The following is a 24339-nucleotide window of genomic DNA, read 5'->3' as shown; positions in this document are numbered from 1 at the left end:
ATCTCCCAAACATTTCTTTATATGTGTTTGTTATGATATCAATTGATTTTACACCTATAAAGATTTAATTTACATCAGTGCTTGAAGCTGAACCACATTAATAGCAGTATTCATTTTATAGTGATACAGTGACATTCAATCAAAGAGTTAGGGGGTGTTCCCCATGAAGCTTTGAGTGCCGGAATATGTCAACCCTCGAATGAAGAACAGATTCTCCCCTAAAGAATCAATAAAAGTTATACTCTATGTTGGAATTCAAAGTAAAAGCTCACTTCTAGATCTGATTTACATTAATAACTTATTCATATGTGGCATATGAATCAGAGGTTCTGAAGCATGACTCTCAGTCAAAGATGCCAAAAGCTTTCTAATATTTTTACTTTACCCAACTATAAAAATAAGGCAAATCTTTACAATTGGGAAAAACAATCTCTAAAATTGAAAATAAGTGTGCGACAGGCTATTAAAAACCAGGTCAATGTGGATATCAAAAACTGCAAAAAAAGTATTGTGCTGTCACTGAATTTCTAACACTAAAAACATTGAATACACTTTGGAGATTCATTCTGAAATACTCCTCTTCATATGCATAAATTTGATTTTGTATGTTACAGCATTCATGTCAACTTGATTTTAAAAAAAGAAACATTCAATATAAATCATAAATGCTAGAAATGTATAACAAATGCTACAAACTTGTAATTTGTGTATTTTAGTGCACAATATTACATTTTTGGTCACTAACATAATTATAATCTCTAGACCCGACGCATCAAGAGAGAGTAACAAAGCAAGCAGTGGAGAAGGCTTTTTATTCAATTATTATAGATGCAACTTTCTTAATATGCCTGAAGCAGAAGGAAAGGAAATAAGTGTTATGACCACGCCGTACAAAATGGTTGGCTAGCAGCTATCACTGACAACACTGGCTGACACACCTAACATTTAATGGTGTTCAGGTGGCTCTCAGTTTTTGTATTCCTGTTATTGTTCCTTTCTCTTTCAGCTTTTGACTACTGATTTTTTCTAAGTTTCTTGGGGCATAAGGAGAAGCAACCACCTCACTTCCAGTAGTGTTATTTTGACCGACTACACCAGTAACATGGTGTGCACTCACAAAGCAATCCAATCAATCAATATGCACATTGTCTGCATGCTCACTGGTTTCCAAGAGTTTGAGAAACTCACCTTTAAACATATGCATTACATGATCTAGGTTGACAAAGACCATTAGTTTAGACAAACTGCTGTTCCAAAAAAAAAAAAAGCATGTAATATTTAACACTAACATCTGCATTATAATGCTTTACAATAATAATGTGTATCACTGATGCAAAATGTTTATATTTATATGTTTATGTTTATATTTCCTATAAATTAGATTGTCATCTTATTATAAATTCATCAGGTGCCATGTACAAGACATATTGCATTATACACCAAACATTACATAGCTGTTTTCACTTTACATCCTTTAATCTCTACTGTAATAGACTTTAGGGGTTTAAAATAAGGATGTTAAAAATCTTTAAAAATTAGGTAAATGTTTAGTTTAATAAATTAGAAATGTGTAAATGTTTATGCTAAATTCTGAATATAAAGTCAATTTACATGTTTTGCATGTTTATTTTTCAGTGTGTTTCTGAATATTATAATTTAAGCACAGGAAAGCTACTCAATATTTTAGCTTGTGTACCTGGTTGGTGCTTATATGTTGAGAGGAGGGGTTACAAATGTGCAGCATGCATTCTCATTTTTGTTATTAGGATGCCATTCTCTTTTTCCATTCTCCTTCTCTCTCGCACAGTGGCTCACTTATTCAATCCATGCCAAAGGCAGCAGCAAAGCAAGCTAAATGTAATTCACTTTCAAATCACTTGCAGATTTTGTTGGTTTCTGTTTGTTTAAAAAAGAATAAAGTAAAAAGGAATTTGAACAGTGATTTGAGATTATTTCTATCAAACTAGAAAAGAACTATTTATTTAACATTGAGTATAGCAGTTTTTAGTTTAAACACATGAACTCATATTCCATTAGAGCAAATCATATGGCATATATAAGGTAGAGCTACACTTAATAAGTATTTATTATCACCTCAAAGCTAATATACAGGGACAAAGAATGTGTAGACCACAAACCAGAGATTTAATTATTTAATATGGGAATAAAAAGACAAATTTTCATAAATGGGAAAAACTACAGAAAAGTTTGGGTGCCACAAATAAGAAAGAAAACAACTTGCTTAAAACACAATACAAATACCTTTTTAAGTATGCAGAATGTTAAGCTTTTGAATGAAGCCTCTATAAAACAAAATTACTTAAACATAGGCTCCTAGGCATTTACAGTTTGAGAAGTGCAACCTTGTTCCAACTCATTCAGGAACAAAAACCGAGGGAAAGCACACAAACACTTCAGTTTTATATGCAACATTTTGAAAGCTCTTTTAATTGCATTTTTAAAGGATTACGTTTATATGAAACATTTTGAAAGCTCTTTTAATTTTATTTTAACAGGAGTAAAAAAAAGTTCAACATACTGCTCTGTGCACCACCAACCTACTTGAATGCCAATAAACCAGCCCAGCTGCAAGCAGTGTTATAATTAGAAAGGGAGCAAGAGCTCACTGACCTCAACAACTGCTATACAGTGATCCCTCGCTATATCGCGCTTCGACTTTTGCGGCTTCACTCCATCGCGGATTTTAAATGTAAGCATATCTAAATATATATCACGGATTTTTCGCTGGTTCAGGATTTCTGGACAATGGGTCTTTTAATTTAAAGTACATGCTTCCTCAGTTTGTTTGCCCAGTTGATTTCATACAAGGGACACTATTGGCAGATGGCTTAGAAGCTACCCAATCAGAGCATGTATTACATATTAACTAAAACTCCTCAATGATATACGATGTGCTTCCCGAGCAGATTGTTTGCTTTTCTCGGTCTTTCTCTGACATTCTCTGCGCCTGACGGAGGGGGTGTGAGCAGAGGGGCTGTATGCACAGAGGCTGTTTGCCTGGAGGATATGGACGCTCCTCTAAGAAATGCCACTTTATCGCGGTGGCCCAAAATCACGTATTGATTTTTTGATTGTTTGCTTTAATCTTGCGCGCTCTCTCTGACGTTCTCTGCTCCTGACGGAGGGGGTGTGAGCAGAGGGGCTGTTTGCACATTGGCTGTTTGTTTAGAAGATACGGAGGCTACTCTAAAAAATGCTGAAAGACTACCTTCACATTGCTCCCTTGTTATTTCATGTCTAGAGGGCTCTAATAATGTTAACAATGTGGGAGAGTTTATAAGGGCTTACAATATATAAAAATAACCATACAAACATATGGTTTCTACTTCGCGGATTTTCACCTATTTCGGGGGGGTCTGGAACACAACCCCCGTGATCGAGGAGGGATTACTGTATATGAAGATAAACACCACTTATTGTACTCAAAACACTGTGTCCTGAATCCAGGAAACTTCTGACACTTATTTTTTATTGTGCCCATACTACATTCTCCAGTGTTTTATTCATAAAATAGCAGCTGACCAAAATTGAGATTAAAATGGTACAAAAACTTGTTTGGCAGTTGATTACTCAAAAACAAATGTCAGATATGAACTCTCAGACAAAAGAAAAAAATGATAGATCAACCCTAATGGTCAAAATAAAAACGTAAGAAATACTAACAAAACAGAATCTTAACATAACCTTCACTTAATAATGGCTCCTTCTGGTTTGGACCGAAACGTATTGTGAAAATGGGTCAACAATTGTGGAGCAAGAAGGGTATCTGTCATGATCAGACTTGATTTTGCAGACTTTTAACAAATCCTCCTTGACATCAAAAATTACTTAGATCTTACTCTAGGGTTTTTAGATGTCAAGGAGTCTTGTAGACATATTTATTTTTGTGCCCAATACTCTTAACACTATTTATGATTTGTAACTTTCTCGTATGATGCATTTTTGATTTCCTTATAGGAACTGTCCTTTGTTTACGGCTGTTATGCGTGTGAATGTTTAAGACTAAAATAAGCAATAATTGTTCAAAATCTTAACGAGTGAGACTACTAAAATGAAGCAGAAGTGTTACTTCAGCAATAAGTGCTTCTTATTAAGCAGCTGGGTTGGAGCAAAAACCTGAAGTCACTGCTTAGAACTGTCAGCCGCATGGATCAAGGGTGTGTTGGCTCAAACCACTACCAACTGGAAATACTAAACTGTAAACTTCAGTTTTATCTTGCTCAGTCAGATGTGTGGGTCACTGGGCATTTTCAATGTTCTGCGTGTTTCATTAATTTAAATTTTATTGTTTTCTTTTGTATAGCACCAGCACAGCATGAGGTAGGCTGGGGGTGGATGCTGGTGGGGTGGTTTTGAATTTATATATGAAAGCGTTTTTACTTATCTTATCCTCATTCCCTTTTCTGAAATCAAATAAAAAATTATCAAAAAATATTTTCTTACTAATTTATGTTTTTTATTTATATACTATCATAGACAATTTAAACTTCACACAGAGACTCTCTCTATATGTATAAATTGACACCCTGTTGATTTTTTTTCTGGCAGTTTTAATTTTCTCATTATATATTAACCAATAAAGAGCAAAACAAAACCACACTGTTAAGCACGTTACACCTGTTTGTTACATGGATGTCTTCTGCAACATCATTTGTACTTTTCAAAGAATTAGAGTGAAAGTGAATGCCAAAGCCTTTGTTTGCCAAAGTCAACAACACTACACACAACACTCAGTTTCTTTTACTAGTCTCTAGCTATACACAGTATTCACCAAATTAAAAATAAAATAAAAGAATTGCAACTTGGTGATGGCATCTTTACCAACTGAACCATCATTTAGGCAAATTGCATTAATATGGACCTTGCTTCAAGCTAAGCTATATACATAAATAATAAAACTGCAACTTGCACTTATGATGCTATTTGTGGTATAGCCCTATGGAATCTTATTAGGGCAACAGTGAAGAAAAAAAAAATATGGACACAGGGAAGAAAAAAAACTATATGTTGAGAATAAAGTCGACATGTTGACTTTATTCTCGATATTTCCACTTTAATCTTGATGCATATGTCGAGATTAAAGTCAACATTTCCACTTTATTCTCGCTGTTTATGTCGAGATTAAAGTCGACATTTCCACTTTATTCTCATAGTTTATTTTATAATTAAAGTAGAATGTCTTAAACTAAACTTCATCTTAAAATCAATGTTTAATTTAGCAGATTTTCTCAACCCCCATCATAAATTAATGTAGCACATTAAATGCTTTGTGTTGTGTTCCCCCACCCAGCTGTTAGTCGCTACGCGCTTCTTAAACTGACTTCCTTAGTAAAATTGATTTCAGGATGAAATGCATTAAAGCAGGTATTAAACATGCACTGTAGTGTGGTGGTAGAGCTGCTCCCTAGCAGTAAGGGGTCCCCAGGTGTACGTTCAGTGTAGAGAACTTTATGGCAGGAGTGACGAGGCTCCAAAAAACTGGATGTATGACTGGGTATCGCACAGGTTTAACTTAAATATTATGTAAATGTGCTGTCTCTTTCTGACGTACCAAACCATCAGCTCCTATCTTTCCTTTTTCTTTATCCACCTAAACAATCACCACACGATCAATGTCTTTGTGAAATTAAAACTAGTTATAAACTTAGTCCACGGAGTGTGCAGAACTTTAAAAAAAATTGTTATACCTGTTTAATTATGCTATCCATTCAGGGTTGCGCCCATCCCAGCAAGCATTGTGTGCAGGAGCAAATCCTGAACGCCAGTACATCGCAGGGTGAATACGAGCAAAAACATACACTAGCAGGGTTAATATAACATAACAAAACCCCACATTCTACATGACTTTGAAAGGAAATTGAAGAATGGCAAGTACACCCACCAGAAAAACATGCAAATTCAAGGCAGGGTACACCCAAGACCCGAATGCAACCTCCACACCACCGTGCCCCCACATGATTAATACATACTTTAATGCATTTCATCATGAAAATTATATCAAGCAGGAATGTCATGAAGTGAATGTATTCTGTGCGGTGATCACCTCCGGGACCTCCTCAGTACAAGAGGAAGTCAGTTTAAGAAGCACGTACCGATTTAACATGGCTCGGGAACACTTAACACAAAGCATTTAATGTGCTACATAACTGTCATATATTTCAAGGGTTCAGCCTTAGGAAATGGACAATAAGCTTTCAAAATCAGACAGCTATAGTCAATTACAAACAGATCCATGTCTTTTACAGTCACAGAAAAAGCAAGACAGGAATCTCATAAAAAAAATAAGATGCTCACCATTAACCAGTATGTACTCTGGGCTCCAAACAGGTATACAGTACTGCAGGTTGAGAAAATGCTCCTTACTATTAGCCCAAAAACTGCAGAATGTGAATGTGCTTTTTCAGATTAAACCCTCATCTATACTAAAATGAGGAACCACTGAATCCATGCATGATGAATTTTAATATAAACTAGCCAACCCACGGCGCATAATCAGGCCACTTTTTAAATGATTTTTAAGCACAGAGGAAAAAATAAACATTTGAAAAATCCGTAATTTAATAAACCACCAAGAAAAGTAACATTGCAACAATGCAAGCTACGAACCAACATACAATTGTCCATGACTGAAAACCGGAGGAGCGCCGTCGCGCTTTCTCCTTCTAAAGCGAAGGACTGGGTTGAACGTCGCTCGTTCAGTACGCACTGCCCGCTTATGTGCCCGCCCCCAACTCCCTACCTGAGTCGCTTTCGTCTTTTTACAGTCCACACCCACCTGTGAGTCACGTTGACTGTTAATTTTCCAAACACCGCCTCAGTCGGTTTCCACGTTGATTTTTCATTGTTCTTTACGGTTCCGGCTTTTTTTTATATATAATCCACCAAGTCACTCGACCATGGGGGGCTTTACAAAGGGCAGGGACGTAATCAGTGCGAGCGTATGACCCGCGCGCATTCTGGGAATTTCTCGTTCGTGGGGAACAATTGGAAGCCACGGTCTCCATCACGAATGGAGTTCAACGACTTACCCACGCCGGGTAGACACACGTTGATCCATTCAGTGTAGCGCATACAAGTGCATCACAGACCTGTTAATGCTCAATCTCACGTGGCTGAAAGCCACTTGTCTCTCTAAGTATTTGGACGCCGACCGCTGTTGGGTTGTGTAACTATTTAGCAGGCGGGAGTCTCGTTCATTTTCGGAAATAACCAGCCAAATCGCTCCACCAACTAAGAACTGCCATGCACCACCACCCACAGAATCGAGAAAGAGCTATCAATCTGTCAATCCTCCAACTCGTCACTCGTGTTGTTGTCTTTGTACAGTCCAGATGCACCTGTGACTCATGTAGACTTTTCATTGCTCTGTGCGGTTTTGGCTGCCTTTCTATATATAATCCACCAAGACACCCGACCACGGTGGGAGGGGGGTGTGTACAAAGTGCAGGAGTATCTAAGAAGATGCATGTTTGTCGCAGATGCAAATTGCTGTATGTAGATTTCTCATGTATGTAGATGAGATTTTGGAAGACCGGAGATATTATTTACAGTATACGGGGCCTAAACAACCCCAAACCTTTCTGACTGTCCTAGTCTTTATTACACTGGCGTAGTCGGCAGGATAACAGCCCGAAAAAAAATGTCTGAAGGGCAAGACTTGAATACGGTCCTCAACACCATGTCTAACCAACTCCAAACGCTGGATTTGGAGCAAGCAACTACGAAAGCGGAGCTCGCGGACGCACAAAGACAGCTGGCAGCTGCTGAGGTGCCGAGACCAGAGCCTATGCGGCCCCCGCCTCCTCCTATCGTTCCCCTCTCAGAGGAGGACGACATCAAATCTTACCTCTCCATATTTGAGAGGACGGCCTCCCGCAACCAGTGGCCACAGACGGAGTGGGCTTCCATTCTGGCTCCGTACCTGAAGGGTCCGGCGCGGCGGGCCTATCATGATCTCCCTGAGGAGGAAGCTGCCCAAAACGACCTCCTTAAGGCCGAGATATTCAAACGCTACGCCGTAACCTCCGGCCAGCAGGCGAGGGAATGGCGGCACTGGAGGTTTGACCCTAGTGGCCCTCCGAGAGCCCAGGCCATGGAGTTCTGGGGCAAAATCGGACGCTGGCTACGGCCAGATGTCGACCAAACTCGGCAGGTAGTGGATCCAACAAGGTAGTGGAGCAGGTCGTATGTGAGGTGTTTATATATGCTATGTCTGACTATCTCACCCAGCAGTTCCGGAGGCATCTGTTTAAGGACATGAACGGCCTTTTGGAGGTACTGAAGAGACAGATGGCGGTGAACCAAATCGGGTAGGCTGAGAAACCAGCTTGTGGGGCCTGACAGGGACATGTGGCCACCCCGGAGCCCACCCGTTGCACCACCGAGGCTGCAGCCAGACCGAGGGATCGGCTGCCCACCCCACCGCGCTGTTTCAAGTGTGGTGAGGTGGGGCACATCATCAACGCCTACCCCCTCAACTCGGAGCCGATGGACTACAGCTGGATCAAGGGGGAGAGGTACTGTGCCCTGTCTAATCCTCTGGCGGTCCACAATACGGGAGTGGTATTGGTGAATGGGCACTTGGTGGTGGCTCTCTTCGACTCCGGGAGTAACATTACCATTTTTGCTCACTGTTATGTTTTGCCGCGACAATGGCGAGCTCCCAATTCAAAGATTACATGTCTACATGAGGTGACCAAAATGTATAAGTCCGCGAAGTGCTTTATAACCTGGGAAGGGGATATTAGAGAAATGTTTGTTGCGGTATTACCCGAACCTCCCTACCCGGTTATACTAGGACAAGATTGGTTGAATAGCAATTGCGGTAAAACTGTTGCCACTCCGAAACCCAAGCGGGGTCTGGTGATGGACGGGCTAGGGCCCCTCCCAGCGGCTCCCACGCCATGTGCCACAGCGACCAATGATGATGCAAGCCAGTTGGGGGAGCGGTTTTCAGGCCCAGACCTCAACCCGGAAGTACCACCGGGAGAGCCTCCGGACCACGACGAAGCTAGCCCTGAGCCCTATATCAGTTTCAATTCACGCTGGCGTCATTTAAGAGAGAACGGTATGATGATTCCCTGAAGTTTGCCCGGAATGCTAAAGTGTCCACGAACAACACATCGTTAGCTGATTCCACACCAGCGGGACCCCACTTTGTACTAGACAACAACTTGCTATATCGAGTTGCGGAATACGAAGGTCAGGTACGGAAGTAGTTGCTAGTCCCACGGACCTACCGGCCGCAAGTGTGTGAACTGGCTCATGCCCACCTCTTAGGCGCCCATCTCGGGGCCGAAAAGACGCTGGAAAGATTAAAGCTCCGGCTTTACTAGCCCAGGATTAATGAGGTCCGACATTTCTGTCAGTCCTGCCCGGTCAGTCAGCTGCATTAGATACCCAGGAGGGACCGCGCTCCTCTTATCCCGATTCCTCTTATTGATGTACCCTTTGAGCGGATCAGTGTTGATCTCGTTGGGCCCCTGGAACCTTCATTGTGAGGCCATAAATATATTTTAGTAATGGTTGATTACGCAACTCGGTATCCTGAACCAGTTCCCCTGCGAGCTGTCAATTCTAAAAATATCGCACGGGAGCTGGTAGGTCTTTTCTTCAGAGTGGGTTATACCTAAAGAAGTTCTAACAGACCAAGGCACTCCCTTCACATCGGATACTTTCAGGGAAGTGGCCAAGTTACTCCGCATTAAGCATCTCAGGATGTCTGTATACCACCCCCAGACAGATGGTTTTGGTGGAATGTTTAAATCAGACCCTGAAACAGATGCTCCGCAAGGTATTCAGCACGAACGGTAAAAACTGGGACCAACTTTTATCACTGGTGCTTTTCGCATACCGGAAGGTACCACAAGCCTCTACGGGGTTCTCCCCCTTTGAACTCCTGCATGGACGCTAACCCCGAGGCATATTAGATGTTTCAAAAGAAGGTTGGGAAGGGGAGGAGCTTCCCTCCACCAACATCCTCGCGCAGTTACGAGATAGACTGGAGAAAATACGGCCCCTCTTAAAAGAGCATATGTCCAGAGCTCAAGCAGCACAAGCACGGATTTACAATAGGAATTCCTCCTTACGTGGGTTCCTACCGGGGGATCGCGTAATGGTGTTCGTGCCCAATTCCCACTCAAAATTGTTGGCCCATTGGCAGGGTCCCTACGAGGTTAAAGAGAGGAAGGGCTTGTCGACTATTTGAGCGAGAGGGTCTACCATGTGAATTTCCTCAAACCCTGGAGCGACAGAAAGGACCCTGATCCCTCCGGTCCCTCCCTCTCCCTTTTCTCCAAAAAAGTCACCCTTAACCTCGGTCCCAATTTGAACCAACATCAGAGACAGGAGCTCGAAGGAGCCATCCGGTCAGTATGGAAAGTGGTCAGCGAAGCCTCAGGCCGGACTGCGCTGATTCAGCACGACCTTATAAAAGACCCGGGGGTGGTAGTCAGGGAGCGCCCCTATCGCCTCCTGGAGGCGAAACGCACTGAGGTGGAGCTAGAGGTACAACGTATGTTGGACATGGACATCATTGAGAAAAGCCATAGACCCTAGTCCAGTCCTATTGTCCTTGTGTCCAAGCCGGACGGCTACTGGAGATTCTGTTACGACTTCCGGCGTCTCAATCAGATCTCCAAGTTCGATGCCTATCCCATGCCTCGCTTGGATGAACTCTACTACTCTCTACTCTACTGCTATGACTACTCTTGACACGACAAAGGGATGGATACTGGCAAATTCCCTTAACGGCATCCTCAAAAGAGAAAACTGCTTTCAGCACCCCTAGTGGGCACTGGCAGTACAGAGTACTCCCATTCGGATTGCACGGGGCACCAGCAACCTTCCAGCGTCTGGTAGATAGAGTGCTAAGGCCCCACCAGTCCTACTGTGCTGCGTACCTGGATGAAGTTGTCATCTTCTCGAGCACCTGGGAGGAACATGTACTGCAGGTGTATGCCGTCCTCCTGACGCTAGCAAGAGCCGGGCTCCGTACTAATCCCTGGAAATGTTATTTTGGACTGAACAAAGCCAAATATTTGGGCTACCTAGTGGGAGGGGGGCTGGTGAAGCCACAGTGCTCGAAAATCAAAGACATCCTTGAATGGCCCCGTCCGATAGTCAAGAAGCAGGTGCAAGCTTTCTTGGGTCTAGCGAATTACTATCGCCGGTTTGTTCCCCGCTTTTCCGAGAGGGTCACACCCTTGACCAACCTGACAAAGAAGCGGGCCCCTTTTCACGTGGTTTAGAATAGCGCAACGGAACAGACATTCAGTGACCTAAAGTTGGCCCTGACAACGGCACCTGTTTTGAGAACCCCTGATTTTAATCTCCCTTTTCTCCTCCAGACCGATGCTTCAGACACAGGTCTCGGTGTCGTGCTGAGCCAAAGTATCGACGGAGTCGAACACCCCGTGTTGTACCTCAGCCGGAAACTGTTGGATCGGGAGACACGGTATGCTGTGGTACAAGGAGAAGCCCTGGCCATCAAGTGGGCGGTAACGTATCTGCGGTACTACCTGTTGGGTCGGGAGTTCACACTCATGACGGACCATGCCGCCCTCCAGTGGATGGCACAGCACAGGGAGTCGAATCCTCGGGTCACCAGGTGGTTTTTGGACTTGCAGCCCTACAAATTTACCGTCACTTATCGCCAGGGTGGCCTCCAGGCCAACGCTGATGCACTTTCCTGGGCACACGACCTCTCGATTTGGGCCACCCGACCCGACGGGTCTGGGCTGAAGGGGGTCATGTCACGCACGAGCACATGGGGAGCAGCTGAAGGACCCAACATGCATCACGACAAGCCGTGCCAGAGGACAAAGGCGGGGTACTAACCTCTATCTCTCTCTTTTCATAAAAAGAATAAAACATTGCCGCCATAATTCCTCCCGCAGAAAGAAGACGCCATCACTTCCGGGTTCCTTTCTTCCCTTTGGTCCCCTGTCTATGATGTCATCATCCCATTCACCACCATGCCTTCCCAGCATTCCACGAACCTAGTTTCCGGTCAAGCTCCTTTATATGTCCGTGCAACCCTCCCTGTATTGTCTAATGCAATTTCTCTGTTTTTGGGTTTTGAGATTTTGGAAGACCAGAGATATTATTTACAGTATAAGGGGTCTAAACAACCCCAAACCTTTCTGACTGTCCTAGTCTTTATTACAATGTATACACAGATCACTGTGATCAACTAGAGATGTATGACACTATAAAGAACCAAATTCTGAAGATGAAACTGATAAGGTTTTAAAAAAAAAAAAAACAGAAGACTCACATTGAAAAAAAAACAAAAAAAAACAGTGCATGCAGTGTGTCACGTCTCAGATAAAGAGGAAGACGAGCTGTTTATTGATGCAGTAAGAAACGAATCGATGAATGAAACCTGTTATCTTTACAACGATTGACAAACACGGAATGTAACTTGAACACAACACATCCTACAAATACGAACCTGATTGAAAGAAATAATGATAATTAAATCCTTGATGACAGCAACACTCATAACACTCACAAAACAATTAGTGAATATTGACAATCATGTTACGTTATTTTAAAATGTTCCCTTTTGTTTTTCATAACTTCTTTAACACATTACTTCTCCGCTGTGAAGCGCGGGTATATATATATATGTATATATATACCCCAATCTACATACTCTCAAATAGACAAACCACACATCGTAGCGAAATGGTAGAGGCTTCGCCTCTAGCACCGACGTCCGAGGTTCGATTCCCGAGAGGGGGTGCACTGAGTATGTCTGCGCTTCCGATTTATTTTACCCTCGCATCCCCTTGGTTTGAGACGTATGAAAAAATATGCGGTTAACGCAGAAAGACAGATCACCAATTGAAGCTTTATGAATAATGAATATTTTATTCGCCATCAATGATTGTTTTGGTAAAGCCATACTCAGTGTATTCATTAGATGAATGGTAAATAAGTAAGAGCGAGGGGAGTGTTTTGGATTGCAAGCACGTTTCCGGAACGAATTATGCTCGCAAACCTAGGTTCCACTGTATATATACATATATATATATATATATATATATATATCTATACTAATAAAAGGCAAAGCCCTCACTCACTCACTCACTCACTCACTCACTCATCACTAATTCTCCAACTTCCGTGTGGGTGGAAGGCTGAAATTTGGCAGGTTCATTCCTTACAGCTTCCTTACAAAAGTTGGGCAGGTTTTATATCGAAATTCTACGCATAATGGTCATAACTGGAAGCTGTTTTCTCCATTTACTGTAATGGAGATGAGCTTGAACGCCGTGGGGCGGAGTTTAGTGTGACATCATCACGCCTCCCGTAATCACGCAGTACATAGAAAACCAGGAAGACCTCCAAAAAGCGCTGAAGAAAACATGCATTATATAATTGAGAAGGCAGCGAAACAATAAGAAGCGAGCGAGTGACATATACAACCATATTCATGAGTTCTGCTACTTGAAACAAAGCACGATGTAAACCTACACTTTAAATTAAGTTCATAGACAGGCTGCGCTGGCGTTTGTAATTTAGTGCCTGCCCATATAAGGCCGTCCGTCAGCGGCAATCCAATAGCAAACTCCACTAAATATTCACGGGTGAAGGACTGTGTTATGGAGAGGAAGATGAGATGGTCAGGGTGGTGTTTGACACAAACTCAGCGAAACTGCGAGAGAAGTTTTAAGTGCCAGGACTAAGGTAACATTAAATACAGCCATGGACATAGCGAGATGGCACCAGCACAGCTGGGAACCTTCGATGCATGTACACCGAGCGGCTCACGTGAACTGGCGCAGTGCACAGATAAAAGCAACAGTTCCAAGAGAGCTGAACAAAACCGAATTACACAATTGAAAAGGCAGCAAAAATATGAAGCGTCTGATACATACAAGCATATTCATAAATCCAGCTACTGCGGAAACAAAGCACACGTTGGAAAAAGTCAATGTCCGCTAAAGGAAGACAGTGTAAAAAACGCGTGCATGCAGTGTGTCAGGTCTCAGATAAAGAAGAAGACGAGCTGTTTATTGATGCAGTAAGAAACGAATCGATGAATGAAACCTGTCATCTTTACAGCGATTGACAAACACGGAATGTAACTTGAACACAACACATCCTACAAATACGAACCTGATTGAAAGAAATAATGATAATCAAATCCTTGATGACAGCAACACTCAGTAACACTCACAAAACAAATACTGTATATTGACAGTCATGTTACGTTATTTTTAAAATGTTCCCTTTTCTTTTCTAGCTTTTTAACACACTACTTCTCCGCTCGATACGGGTATATATATATGTATATATATATATATATATATATATCGATCTACATACTCGAATAATGGATACTTTATTAGCCATCAATGATTGTTTTGGTAAAGCCATACTCAGTGTATTCATTAGATGAGCGGTAAAAAGTAAGGCGAGGGAGGATGACTTATTGAGGCATGCAGGCTGTAGTCTTGCGTCAACTCTATCTGAATTGCGATCACATTTGAAAAAATATATCTTTTCAAGTTCTATTTAGTCCATATGTGTCAAACTCAAGGGCGCGGGCCACATCCGCCCGTGTAATTATATCCGCCCCGAGATCATTTTATATACTGTATTATTGTTATTAATGGCCGGGTATATGAAGCGCTGGTAACACAATAAACTACAGATCCCATAATGCAGCGCTTCAGCTGCCTTGCCGAACACTTACCGCGTTAATCAGGTCTAGCTTATGATGCTGCAAGTTATTGCAAAGCTAGCTCACACGATGCTGGAGAGAAAAGTTGATTCTGAAAATAGAGCCTTTACTGAACCCGTGTGTCTCATTTGTGGAGCTAATGTGGCTGTAATTACAGAATTTAATCTAAGACGGCACTATGAGACAAAACATCAGGGTAACCTGAATGCAATGCAGAAGATACAGAAAGCAGAATAATTAAATAAGAATCTGACACTTCAGCGGACGTTTTACCCGTGCACAATCACAAAGTGATTTCAAGTGAAGCTGCTTTTATGGGAGACACAAATGCACCTTGCCCCACTTTCCCTGTTGCCAAGTAATGTTAAACCAAGTCGTCACTACGGTGTTCCCAAATCGCACTTTGCTGATAAACTGGCGCACTGCACTGAGTTTGCACGGCGCTTTGGTGACTTTGAAGAACAAAAAAAGTCCGTCTACATGCGGCTCGAACCTTGTGCATGTTTGGTAGCACATATCTGTGTGAGAAGCTCTTCTCAGTGATAAAGACTAACAAAACAGCACACAGGAGTCGCCTCACTGATGAGCACCTGCAATCCATCCTGAGAATCTCCACAACACAGAACCTCACACCAAACAGAAACGAACTTGTTGCCAAAAAAGATGCCAGGCGTCCAGCTCTAAAATGACATATGAGCAAAGACAACTGAATGATTTGATTTGTTATTGCTGAAAGGAACACATTTTATTTATATTTCCAGGTTTTGTTATGCAGCATGTTCATTTTTGAATTTGTATAATTTTGACAGGATATATTTTTATGGAGAGCAAAATCTTTTGGGATATTTAAAATCTAAGTTTATTTTTTATATAAAATTACATAAGAGTAAAGAAATTTGAATGTTTGTTCTTTTAACGTTTACTTTATTTCTAACTTGTATAATTTAGACAGGATATATTTTTATGGAGAGCAAAATATTATAAGTTGTTTAAGGTTTGAGTTGATTTATTCAGAATAATATTACTGTCTGTTTTTACCATTCCTACCAAAGATATTTCTGTCGACTAAATAAAAATTCCTTCTATTTAAAATTTAAATAGAACTTGAACAAATACGATAGTTCATAATATCCACACAGACTTACGTAAGAGACGGGAGTTTTAACAAGCAGCGTATTGCACTGATACGAAATAGCTGTGTGTGTATATATGTAGATATGTATGTATATGTATATATATGTTTATATATGTGTGTGTATGTATATATATATATGTATTTGTGTGTATATATGTGTGTATGTATGTATGTATGTGTGTATGTATATGTATGTGTATATATGTAGATATATATATGTATGTATATATGTGTATATATATGTGTATATGTATAGATATGTATATATGTTTATGTGTGTGTGTGTAAATATATATATATATATATATATGACAACAACACTCATCACTCACAACAGTGACAAAACATACGTTATTTTCAAAATGTTTCCTTTTCTTTTTCATTACTTCTTTAACACACTACTTCTCCGCTGAGAAGTGCAAGTATTTTGCTAGTTAACAATAAGAGCAGCTCACTACCGAAAATGGCAAATATAGGAGACAGTCGGGATCAAACCAGGAACTCTTGATTACAAATCAGCAAATCTTACTGCTACACCATGGAAGCTGTTGTATTGTCCTTGAAACTTTTGTAAAAGTGTTTATTTGATCTTTGGATTTCAGGCTTCACACATTATATAGTTTATGCCAACATTTTGTCATTTACTACTAAAATATGAAAAAGTTTCTGTTTTAATAATGTGTTTACACAGATTATTGTAGAAATGGAACACACATAAGAGGCATGTGTTCCACATAACAATCTATTATTTCCACTCTAAAACTCCAGCACTTCACTCCCAGATAATCAAGGCATGAGCTGGGAGAACTTTTTGCACGTTCTGCGGCAGTAGGGGGATGGAATAGCATGCTGCTTGCTGCTTGTCTTTATCGGCACATTTACAGGACAAAAGATGCTGACGGAAAGGTGCGATGGGATTTAAGGTTGGCCGGATCTACAAGTTTTTTCGTAGGCTTTGGTGATTCTAGTGTTAAACAGGACACAAATCAAAAACGACAGAGGAGTGGCTTAGGATCAACTTTGGGAAGTCTGGCATGCTTGTCATATCAAACCTAAGAAGATTGCAGGCTGTAATTGGTGCCCACGGGGCTTCAACAAAGTACTGAGTAAAGGCTCTGAATACTTGTATCAATGGAATATTTCATTTTTTATTTATTTTTTTAAAGAAATTTGCAAAAATTCTAAAATCCTCTTTTCATTTTGTAATTTTGGGGTGTTGAGTTTTGGTTGATGAGGGGAAATATGATTTTAAATAATTTTGGCATAAGACTGCAACATAAAATGTGTAAAAGTTGAAGAGGTCTGAATTCTTTCTGGTGACACAAAAATGACAAGCTGGTTATGTCTGTAGATGATACCAAAATGAGTGGAATGGCATAAAGTATAACATCAGCAGAATCTTTACAGATGAACTAGGACAGAATACAGGCTTGGAAAGGTCTGTGGCAGATGACATTTAAAGTAAATATATAAAATATCATATACAGTATAGGACATGAAAATGTTTCATTTGAAAACACAATGGGAAGTTTGAAACTTTAAAAGTACACCATATGAGAAGGACTTGGAAGTTGTAGAGAAATCATTATCTACAGTATATCCAGACATTAATTAAGAAGGCTAACAGTATGTTATAGAAGGTTATACTGCCTGATGCGCTAAGCGCAAGTCAAAGGATGTTATATTTAAGTTATGTAATGCACCAACTACTGAGGCCTTATCCTGTGTACTATGTACAGTTTTGGTCTCCATTTCACAAAAAAGACATAGAAGCACTATAAAAAGTCCAGTGAAGAGCATCTAGACTAATTACAGGACTGAGGGGTACAAGAAATAATGAGAGATTGAAGGAGTTGAACCTTTTTAGTTTAAGTAAACAGATTAAGAGGTGACATGACTGTAGTACTTAAGGGGTATTAACACAGTTAATCATAGGTATTATTTTTACAATAAACTCTACAACAAGAACACATGGACACAGATGTAAATTTCTTAAATCAAAACTTATTTTGGAATTTGGTAATAAGCTCTCGGGCTGAGTGTCCTGTTCTCAATAAAACTGTTCTAATACATTGAATGTATTGCAAAGCTTGTCAAGTTTTCCCTTACTGTAGCTTCAGACCAAGAGTTGCAAGTACTAGAACTGCTGCTAAATTTGTGAAGGGCAATCATTTAAAAAAGTGCTGCTGACAAAGAATCACATGTCTGCTTAGAAGTAGTCATGGTTAAATACATTGATAATAGGTTATGAATGAGTTAATTTAGCTAGGTAACAGGCTGGCTACTGTTAGCTACAGTAAGCCATTATGTAAACATGATTGGCAATGATGAACACGATGATGATATTAAACATATCATTAAAGAGTGTCATTAAAAAAAAATTATACTGCTGAGGTAAAATAAAATTCTCTCTTTAATATGTTCCTTGTATCTTGTACAGAAAAACACTTCTACATTTAAATCTGGACCGTTCACACTTATATAAAGTATGAATTATTTCAATTGGAGCAATATATTACTTATTCCTTCACATTTTTTTCCATTTGAATGGAAAATAAAACAATACATTGCATAAATCTTTATTTATTATTTCGATAAGATAAAATGCATATATATATATATATATATATATATATATATATATATATATATATTTAATTTTACTATCCCTAATTGCTTATAAAATTCTCCTGTATTTCACACGGAGAGGAATAAAATTGCCCCTTAAAAATGATTTCCCACACTGGTAAAAGAGAATGCCTTATGAAAGAGGGGCACCCAATTAAGGGTGGTTCTTGTCTTTCACCTTAGGCTGTCTGGTTAGGCTACACGTCCATGACCCTGAACTGGATTGAATTCCTTTGATATTAAATGGACTTTACAGTGATTTTTCATTTCTTTTTAAAAAAGACAATGTAACAATTTAATTTTGATCACATTGTTGGAAAAAAATATTTTACGGCTGATAAAAATCATATTATACAGCTGAAAACTAGTCCCAGAAATTTTAGAGATTTTGCTCCTGGGATACTTTGCAATGCAGTGACTTTTGGCTGATTCTACAAATTAGTTGCTATTAATAATCAAATTTCCCATTTCAATTAGGTGGTTAAGCCTTTCTCTCTTTTTGCATCTTTGGATATCGCCAATATAATAGTATCCACATCATTAAGAATTGTTTTAAAAAGCTAATTGTATTTGGTTCACATTATGTCACTTAATCTGTCATTATTCAGAGTTTGTTATTTTTTTTTCTTATTCAACACCAATTAACACTGAAATGCAAATACATTTTGAAACAGTGATTGGTAACCTGCTGTTCTAACACCTCTTCATACCCATCATAAACTGTGTGTTTTAAAAAGTACTTAAGAAACAATAAGGGAAGAAAGAGATTTGAAGGACTAATGATAATAATCTACTTGCATTTAGAAAACTTTTTTAGGAAAAGTTAAATATAAACGGGTACAAATTTACAACAGAAAGAATAGCAACAGGTCACCTCATTAAAACATTTCTTCTATTAAAAGAAAAGGTTGGCTTCAAATTCAGTAATTGGCTAGAAAAAAAAACTGCAGCCACCATGGTTCCCTACCTAACTGAAGCGAACGGCTGCTGTTCAGTTGTTCTGGGGAAATAATGTACTGCACTATTTTCCAAGAACAATTACTCATCTTTAGGTGTTCTACTTGTCACTGCAATGAAAATTAAAATGAAAATGTACATATTGTTCTAATTCTTATACCACTGACTTTCTACAATGATATGGGATTTTTTTTTATCTTGTTTATGCAGTAAATCTGTTTATATTTTTTGAGAGTCCCCTACTTTTAGTTAAACTATTCATCTGCTTTTTCTTTAAAAGGAAATAAATATTTGGATCCATGTGAATACTATATGCAATAGAAGATCAAAATAATACCTTGACATTAAAATGGAAGTCCTCATACACAAGGAGCTAATTTACAGCCATATTTATCTTATGACTGGCAGATTTTCTTAAAGAAAGACCTGTAGCCAATGCCCTCTAAGAAAATGCTTATTTTGTAATGTAAGAAATCCCATCCACCTTACAATGCAAAGCTACAGCTGTGATCTTGATGAAATGTGTTCTGGTTTCATTGTGAGCATATCTTTTCTATTTTCTTCACATTACTTATGTACTCTTATAGTGGAGTTGTGCCTACTATGAAAGCTAGTGTATTGCATAACAATAGATTCAGTTATAACAGCATCTCTGTGGATTCTTTTGTCTATGTACAAAGCAGTGCTTGTTTCTTATCACCCTGATCAAAGCTAACTTGATAACTACCTAAATTAAAAACTAATTCTTAGGATTCTGAAGTCTGTTTTAAACACATTGTTGTAAACACTTGTATTATTGGCTCTTCATTAGGATTTCCAGATTTATCAATGGCCAACTTGCTCTTTTAAACACTTGCACAAAAACCTGAAAGCTGCAGCACTAAGGATGCTTGAGTTAACTATCTTCTACTCCCAAAGTCTCTAACACATTCCACAGAACTAGGCAGACTGATGAGGGGTTTATTATTCATAAAAAGAAGTGTTGCTTGATGCACACTCACACATTTTTTCTGAAAACTGATGTAAATCTCTCCAAGTAGGGTGTGGAAATAGGCTGTCATTTTTTGCACTGAAGCAATGATAAAAAAATGGCTGTGTTTGGCAAAACTGGCCTTAACCCTTAAACAAAAAAAATCTACCAATTTTATGAATTGATTTCTTAATATTCTGGGAAATGACTAAACCCTGTACCAGCAAGAATGGTCCAAAAACAGCAGCCCCTCTTGAATAGGATTCAGCTCCATGCAAATGGGCATTCATGGGTGCAACAGAGAACCTAACACCATGCCACTTTATAAGATGTGAAAACAAAAACCAATAGAATAAACCCATTCAAAAATATGGTTGAAGAATCAAACACTGACATGACAGTGCTACTATACTACACCAAAAAACAAATAGATAAAATGTTAACTCAAAATGAGATAGATAGAATTTCAATTACATTTGCTGCAATATAAAAACTATACATCTAATACATTAAGCCTTCCACCTGTCCTAATGCAACTGCAAAAATATCAGGAAAGTGGCCTCCAGACATTTACAAATTACTTTCAAGAATAACAACCATTTTATTAAATAACAACAGATACAACTTAAAACAATATATTACTAGGCGATCCCTGCGACCCAGTTCAGGACTAAGGGGTTGGAAAATGACTGACTGACTGAATAAGTACTCAAGCATGCATATACAGGTATGCCTGCCACAGACTGAGACAAAGCAGATAGCTGTTCCATAATCCATAGAATGAAAATATCCTCCAACCCTCAGGGTTAACACATTTTCACTTAGAGGAATACTGCTCCTTTTGTTTATATTTATTAATAAACAGATTAATGGTGTAATATTATATTATTGCACTGTAAATGTTTTGGAAATACAAAATTTACCATCATGTCAATAATATTATTGCTGAATGTGTATGTGTATTAAGAGATTATTACAGTGGGTATTACAGTGGGTATATAACACATTCAAAAAACAGGAGTATTTTCATTATTTTTTGTTTTAACTGTTTTTAATCATCTCTGGCAACTGATCCAGGCAGAATTTCAATAAATAAAAACAAACTTCTATAGATCTCTATCAAAAATCATTTAAAAGCAATTAATTTCATAAATAATGACGCAAAACAACACACCTAAGTAGGTGCTTGTCATTAGATGTTGCATATTACTTGAATTGGATACCCATGGTGCTTCATATAAATTTAGGTTTATCATAAAAGTCTCCAAGTTACCTAAAACTGTCATTAGTAACACTATTTGATTAAGCTCCAGAGACAAGCAAATCTACTCATGGTTACTGAAAGGCAACAATTAATAGGAGTGACAGAAACAACATGACAAAAGCAGTGAATATTCCCTAAAGTAGCATAGAGTTGGTTATAAAAATAAACTTTCAAATATGGCACAAATATACAGTAAATCTGTCCAGAACAGAGTTTTCTCGAAAACGGATCATACGTGCAAGAAGGGCACAAGTCAAGGACACTGACAAAAGTCTAGACTATCTTCAAAGCACTTAGTATCTGAAGGTAGCAATGGGAAAAACTATGTACCACAGTTCCTCAAGTTAACTAATCTGTGGTTCAGTGGAGAGTATCAAAGCAACAGTTAAAAATAATAGTGTTAAAACTTTAAAGCAGTTTGTCAAAAGGCATGATAAAGAAGATTCTGTGTTGTGGTAAGACCAAAATAGACCACTTTGGTCATAAAACTAAGTGCTATCGTTGGCAGAAGTACACATCATCCTAAGAACATCACCTCTACCAGGAAGCACAGTTGTGGCAGTCATATGTTCTATAGAATTTGGGAATTCCAAACTATTGAGAAATCTTTCAAGAAAAACAGTTGCTTCCTGCAAGAGACCTGGGACTTGGGAGAAGATTCAGCTTTCTTAAAAGCCCTACCCATGTATCTGTTCTGCTGAACCCACTATATCCTGAGTAAGATTGTAGTGGGGGATGCACAGGGTGCAAGGTAGGAACAGTCCCTGGATTGGGAATCAGTCAATTACACAAACATACACACACTAGGGCCAATTCAGCATCGCCAATCCACCTGGATGTTTGTACACAGTAAGAAGAAACCGGAATAGCCAGAAGAAACTCACATGGACACAAGGAATCCTGGTCTCCTTGTTGCAAGGCAGGAGCACTATTACTTCACCACTGCACCACCCACTTACTTGAAAGATGATTAAGTAAATCACACAGGCAAAGCCAGTATGGAATGAGTTAAAAACTGAATGCAGTAGAATGGTATTGTCAAAACTCATGCTAAAAAAATAATAATCAAGAAAATATTATAGAAGTTTATTAATGTGGATATCTCTTTTGAACAAAAAAGAGGATCTTGTATCTTTCTTCCAAATGTTTAATAAATGATGAATGAAGATGAATAATTATTATTATGGTTTACTATTATTATTTCTAACAACTTTAGAAGGATTTTTAGAAATTTATTTTAACTTTGGTTCTATGCATTTTTCTGTAGGTCAAACTAAAACAAACATACAAATGCAGCAGTATTCAATATAGTGATCAATGTTTATCTTTTGAATAAAGATTGACTATGTAATATTTCCATTTCGTATTAAAAGTATGCAGATGCCAGAACATTGTTTGGTCATAGAATAGAGGATTTTGTCTAAAGTACAAAAAAAAACAGACATAAATAATAATTTAAAAAATACCTGAGGGCATTTTAAGACACTTGCCTTATCTACTTTGAGGCAGCAGTCAAAAAATAATAATAAACTGATCAAAAATCACAAATGTGATTTTCAGACAGTCTTGAACTTCTCTCCACCAAGTAAAATGGCTCGACCAGGAAAGTCAAAAAAGAAAGTATTTAGGATCTCCCAGGAAACCATTCCCTGACGGACTAACTCCAGCAGACTAGCACTTGCCTCGCCTGCTCCCCAAGGGTGTCAGGTGCCCACAATGCCCCCTCCGAAGGAGTTACCGATGCATGCCCAGCTACCTTTTCTCATAAAACTATTAGAGTGCACGACTCAGTTTTTTCCTGATTTAATTCAACATACAGCAGAACGTAGATATCTAATTCATACTCTCACCCTCTTTCCGTGGGCAATGCCACTTTACACAAGCCGTCGTGGCGCCCCCTTACCTGTAGTAAGTACAGTATCGCCGTGTTCTAGAGTCTTGTCAGTTCGATAGGATTACAAAGTGTAGACAGCCAGCTTTCAGCATATAGGATGAACAAAACTCATCGTTTCACAAAAGGAAACCGAGAACGCAACGATAACTTCAACGAAAGGGCACTGCGGGCCCTTAGGCAACATCATAACCTCCCACTTAAAAAAAAAAAAATACGGCGACATTCAGCCACAGTAAAAGCTGGCAAGTCGCCCGTTGTGATCCGCGCCAGCTCAAAGCTGCCTCCTGCCCGGACCAACCCCCTTAGAGATCTCCACCAATCCTTGCTTCTCTGACTCAAAAGGGGCGGTGACGTCAAGGGTGCCGTGGCCAGTCTCGTGTGTCTACATGTGTTTGGGCGGGATTTGTTTGGAAGATACACGTGAGAGGGCTGAGGCAAAGCAGTGGGGACGCTTGTAACGTGACGTGTGTACTCAGGGGAGGAGTTGGGTCGTTCGCCATACTGCAAATGTCATTTAGGCGTCTGCTTTGCAAAGGTCTGTGTCTTGTAAACATACACTTAAATAAATATCCAAGCTAATTATTAGATTAAAATGAGGGTTTTATGAACGGATCTATCACTTAACTAGTGTCGACTGTATAAATGTATTTCATAACCTAGAATCAGAGATAATGTTTCTAGCTGATGGTTTTATTATTTAAGAAAGTTAAATAATTTCTTAGTTTGGAATAACGCTCTAGGCTGTTACAATATTATTTGAAGTGAAGTTAAACCC

The 24339-nt window shown here is 39.3% G+C and overlaps 1 protein-coding gene across 2 annotated transcripts in view; it reads right to left on the bottom strand.

Annotated features, from left to right (window-relative positions):
- LOC120538729 (CLOCK-interacting pacemaker-like) overlaps positions 1-23824 on the bottom strand; it is a 153235-nt gene extending 129411 nt beyond the window's left edge. The window contains exon 1 of one of the 2 annotated variants that reach the window (XM_039768148.1): positions 23574-23824. The gene's annotated coding sequence lies outside the window, so the exon portion shown is untranslated. Of the gene's footprint in view, positions 1-1696; positions 1872-23573 lie in introns of those variants that run through there. The other variant, XM_039768149.1, reaches the window with a different exon arrangement.
- Positions 23825-24339: the final 515 nt, after the last annotated feature.

Source organism: Polypterus senegalus, chromosome 11 (genome assembly GCF_016835505.1).
Source record: "Polypterus senegalus isolate Bchr_013 chromosome 11, ASM1683550v1, whole genome shotgun sequence".
NCBI lineage: Eukaryota > Metazoa > Chordata > Cladistia > Polypteriformes > Polypteridae > Polypterus > Polypterus senegalus.
Note: the sequence above shows the minus strand (reverse complement) of the source record. Positions and strands in the feature narration are given on the sequence as shown.